This window comes from Rattus rattus, chromosome 5 (genome assembly GCF_011064425.1).
Source record: "Rattus rattus isolate New Zealand chromosome 5, Rrattus_CSIRO_v1, whole genome shotgun sequence".
Classification (NCBI taxonomy): Eukaryota; Metazoa; Chordata; class Mammalia; order Rodentia; family Muridae; genus Rattus; species Rattus rattus.
This window is the reverse complement of record NC_046158.1, coordinates 102,137,265-102,143,023: the sequence shown is the minus strand read 5'-3', so window position 1 is coordinate 102,143,023 and position 5,759 is coordinate 102,137,265. Positions and strand designations below refer to the sequence as shown.

The 5,759-nt window shown below is 37.2% G+C and overlaps 1 pseudogene; it reads left to right on the top strand.

The window, feature by feature from the left end:
* The first annotated feature begins 358 nt into the window (after positions 1-358).
* Positions 359-1,318, top strand: LOC116900963 (annotated as a pseudogene).
* Positions 1,319-5,759: the final 4,441 nt, after the last annotated feature.

Genomic DNA, 5,759 nt, shown 5'->3' with positions numbered 1-5,759 from the left:
CATACTAAGTCAACATCATTACTGAAATGTCTTAGAGTAATTTTCAAAATCTCCACATCTGCAAAAGAATACTTTTCATAATTTTCTGGCTCATTGAGCTGAGACATATTGCATCATATTTTTGATACTAAACTGTTTTTCAAACTGCCTTGAATGTGGAGTTGTTCTCTGGGCAAAGAAAAGTAATTAAAGAATCACAGGTATTGAAAAAGCTTTAAATTTTCCCCAGAGGTGGAAACAGCATACTACTTGAACAATATGACAGTCCCTTGTTATGGTTTTCACAAATCCTAGATTCTACTTCATTTTTTCTGGTTTCGTACTTAGATCTGTCAGAAGGAATAAAAAATAATGGGAAATGAGCAACAATGCAGAAATTATAGTGTTTATTCTTCTAGGATTGTCAGATGACCCTAAGCTCCAGGTTGTGATAGTCGCCTTTCTCTTCATCACCTACACACTCAGCATCACAGGGAACCGGACCATCATCACTCTCACACTGCTGGATTCTCACCTCCAGACCCCCATGTATTTCTTTCTCAGGAATTTCTCTCTTTTAGAAATATCCTTCACAACTGCCATGATACCAAACTTCTTGGGAGCCATTATCTCAGGGGATAAAACCATTTCATTCAACGATTGCATTACACATTTATTTTTTTCTTATTCTATTTGGACTTATTGAATTTTACCTTCTAGACACCATGTCCTATGACCGGTACACTGTCATCTGCAAGCCCCTGCATTACCAGACCATCATGAGTCAGAAGGTCTGCACAATGCTAGTGTTTGCTTGCTGGCTGGTTTCTTTCCTAGTCATCTTCCCTGCACTCGTGTTGGTCCTACAGCTTGATTATTGTGGGTCCAATGTCATTGATCATTAAATATGTGATTTTTCCCCTTGTTTCTACTTTCATGTTCAGATACAAAGTTCCTGGAGAGGATGGGGTTATCGTGTGCTGTCTTTATCCTAATGTTCACTTTGGTGTGAATATTTCTATCCTACAAAGACATCATTCATCAAAACAATTTTGAAGATTCCTTCTGCTAGTCAGAGGACAAAGGCCTTTTCCACATGTTCTTCCCACATGATTGTCATCTACATCTCTTATGGAAGCTGCATTTTTATATACATTAAACCTTCAGCTGCATATAGAGCATCATTGACCAAGGAAGCTGCCATAATAAATACCTCAGCCCCCATGCTTAACCCCTTCATTTATAGCTGAGGAATCAGCAAGTCAGGCAAGCCTTTATGAACATGGCAAGAAAGATGGTGTTTTTCACAAGTTCATTAAATGATGTGGCCTGTGAATGAAGGTACATTGAAGACCAAGTAAATAATAAAGAATAAGATTTCAGTGACCTACTTATATCATTGTGTCTCTCTGTCTTTGATCATTTGTTTTTCCTAACAGTTTATTAACTATTTATGTAATTTTCAGTTATGTAATTAAATTGCTTTCCTAAACATTTATAATGTATTTTCTTATGTACGAATACAGTATTTTTAAGCTTTATTGATTTTACAGGTATCAGTTATATTAAATAACTGATGCATTATCACTTATATTATTGTTTCAGGAAAGGGAGATATGTTTATAAACATTTATGTATTATTCTGTAACATTAAAATGCTACTTGAACCCAGATGCCCTTCAACAGAGGAGTGGATTCAAATAATATGGTACATCTGCACAATGGAATACTACTCAGCTATCAAAAACAATGACTCCATGAAATTCATAGGCAAATGGAATGAACTAGAAAATATCATCCTGAGTGAGGTAACTCAATCACAGAAAAACACACTTGGTATGCACTCATTGATAAGTGGATATTAGCCTAAAAGCTCAAATTACCCAAGATGCAATCTACAGACCACAGGAAGCTCAAGGAGAAGGATGACCAAAATGCAGATGATCCCACTCCTTTTTAAAAGGGTAAAAGATATCCATAGGAGGGGATATGGAAGGAAAGTTTAGATCAGCGACTCAAGGAATGGCCATTCAGAGCACACACACACACACACACACACACACACAAGTGTGTGTGTGTGTGTGTGTGTGTGTGTGTGTGTATCCACCAAAGCTAGATAAGATTGATGAAGCTAAAAAGTACATGCAGAAAGGAACTGATTATAGATCTCTCCTGAGAGATACATCCATATCATGTCCAATACAGAGACCAATGCTAGCAGCAAACCTCCGAACTGAGAATAGGACCCCCTTGGGGGGAATTACAGGAAGTGTTGAAAGAGTTGAAGAAGCTTGCAACCCCATTAAAACAACAATGCCAACCAACCAGAGCTTCCAGGGACTAAACCATTACCCAGAGACTATATATGTGGACTGACCCAGGGCTCCAACTGCATATGTAGCAGAGAATAGCCTTGTTGGGGCAACAGTGGAAGGGAAAGCCCTTGGTCTTGCCGTTGTTGGACCCCCGTGCAGGGGAATATGGGGGAGGGTAATAAGGGGGATGTATAAGGGAAATACCCATATGGGGGAAGGAGAGGGGAGGGAATGGGGGCTTATGGACAGGAAACCAGGAAGGGGAATAACCTTTGAAATGTAAATAAAGAAATAAATAATTAAAAAATTTTAAAAATAAAATACATTAAAAAATGCTACTTGGTAGCTCCTGACACTTTTTATTTTGTTTTTTTAAGTAAGTATATCACTTTCTCTCTTCCTTTGTTCCCTTCAAATTCAACCATATACACCTTCTCACTGTCTCTCAAATTTATGGCATCTTATATTTATACTATGAATACATATTCCTAAACACATAATAACAACCTGTTTAGTGTATATAAAATCATCTCTATTTTCTTTCTTAATAATACCACTATTATATGTAGATGAATATAACAGTGTATAGTGTATATATGCATATACAAGACAAGACATTACATATCCATATACTTATTCTAAATATGTATATTAATATGTACATATATATGGATATATACATTTATGTATATTTCATCTTATACTTTCAAAGGATTTGAACTATGCTATGTATTTAATTTATAACATTTCTAAATATTTAAACCAGTGATTTGTTTAAGAATATAATGCTTCTAGAAGGCCTGAGTTCAGTTCCCAGTACCCATGTCAGCTGGCTCACAACCACCAGATAATACTGATTCCAAAGATATCCAAGTTCTCTCTCTTCTATGGCACCCTGAACTCATGCACACATACACAGAGAGAAACCCACACACATGCATGTAATAAAAAATAATAAAATATATCTTAAATATCTGCAAAAATTCCATGTGGATAAAGTAATAGTTACAGTTTTACATAACTAAAAGCTTCGTGTGCTGAAGGGTTTGTTTCCCAATGGAGTTGCTCTCAAGGACTGAATAGATCTTGAGAAATATCTTGGAAATAGGTTGGTCTAGTGAAGGTTTCTGGATCATGTGAATAATTTACCAAGACCAAATATGTTAACAAGAATCAAGAAATTCCTCTTGCAGGCTCTTCATCTTCTTTCCATAAAAATATTTGAAAGAAGTTGTAAACATAAAGATCTATAAAAGAATAGCAGAGGAGGTTATAAACTTGGTAACTGCCAGGAGCATGGAGTTGGATAAAAGCGGGGGGGGGATTTTCATAATTATAAATTTATTTTGGTAGAAGTCCTCCACATATGTTTTCTATTGTAGTAAGGAATAGCAGAAAGTTCGATTTTAGTTTATTTCATGACTGGCATCAAGCACATGTCTCTAGACTCAGAGATTTTGCAATAACATTTTGTATGGGTAACTAAAATTGAATGATTTAGATCATTTTACAGTTCAAGAACTCTATAAAACTTTCCTTATATAATCTCGACATAGAGAGGCTAATCTGCTGTGGGACAGCACTGCTTGTGCCTAACTGGGCCCTCTGACATATACTAGTAATGAAGAAAATGCCCAACAGAAATCTGTGTAGGCAAATTTGATATAGTTGATTCCTCAGTTAAGATTCTCTCTTCCAGGGTATATCTATGTTTGTGTCAAATTTTAAACAAATCTACCCAAAACAGGGGTTTTAACGTGTTGTTTTCTTTTGCATTTCTGATATTTTTTAGTGTGTTTTTTGTTTTGTTTTTGATACAGAGTGTCTCTACATAGCCCTGGCTCTCCTGGAACTTGCAAACTGGCCTCACACCTGTTGGGGGCAATGATTGGGATGTGGAATGTATAAATCAATAAATGAAAAGAAAAGACATGAGGACAGAAAATTAGGTTATAAATGAAGCCAAAGATAGAAATAAAGACCTCTTCCTAAGACAAAAAATAACATTTCGAGATTCACTAAGAAACATGTGATAAAAACATACTATATTGTAATCTTGAAGAACGAATGAAAAACATATTCATTAAGGGAGCACTCATCTATTACTGGTGGGAGTGCAATCTGTACAGTCTATATGGAAATCAGAATGACAGTTAGTCAAAAATCTTGGTATCAACCTACCTAAAATACATTGGCAAAACCCTTGGTCATATCCCTAAAGGTTTCCTCACCTTATCACAACGACCTTTGCTGCTCTATTTATAATAGCCAGAAACTTGAAACAATCTAGATGTACTTCAACTGAAGAACTGACAAAGAAAATATGTAGTGCATTTTCACAATGGGGTATTATTCAGCTGTTCTTAAAAAATGATATCATTAAGGGCAAATAAATGGAAATTTTAAAAAATCATCCTACTGGACCAACAGGTCCCCAACGCTCCAGACACTGCCCAGACCTGAAGTGACAGGATCTCTGCACCCAAATCCCATGGGAGGGAGAGCTAAAGTTTCAAAGGCACAGACATACCTGCGAAGCCAGAAAAGACTACATTCTACCCACATTTCTGACTCCAGAGGAAACACCTAACGTCATCTGGGAGCCTCGTGCACGGGGGATACTCGTAAAGGCAGCGCATGCACTTCTGGTTGACAGCCTCACAGAGAGCTCAAAAGCAAACACACATGAGCAAACTTGAGCCACGGGACCAGAGATAAGACCAAATTTTCTGATCCAAGCAACCTGCCTGGTCAACTCAGGACACAGGCCCACAGGAACAGTTGAAGACCAGTAGACAGGAAAGACTACATGCCCAAAAGCAGAACACTGTTCACATAACTGGCTGAAAGCAAACAGGAAAACAGGTCTACAGCACCCCTGACACACAGGCCTATAGGACAGTCTAGCCACTGTCAGAAATAGCAGAACAAAGTAATACCACAGACAATATGATAGCAGGAGCCAAGCGCAGGAACCCAAACAACAGAAACCAAGACTACATGGCAATATCGGAGCCCAATTCTCCCACCAAAGCAAACACGGAATATCCAAACACACCAGAAAAGCATGATCTAGATTTAAAATCATATTTGACAATGATGCTGGAGGACATCAAGAAAGACATGAAGAACTCCCTTAGAGAAACGCACGACAACATAAATAAACAAGTAGAAGCCTATAGAGAGGATTCACAAAAATCCCTGAAAGAATTCCAGGAAAACACAATCAAACAGTTGAAGGAATTAAAAATGGAAATAGAATAAATGAAGAAAGAACACAGGGAAACAACCCTGGATATAGAAAACCAAAGAAAGAGACAAGGAGCCGTAGATAAAAGCATAACGAAGAGAATACATGAGATAGAAGAGAGAATCTCAGGAGCAGAAGATTCCATAGAAATCATCGACACTGTCAAAGATTATGTAAAACGGAAAAAGCTACTCTCCCAAAACATACAGGAAATC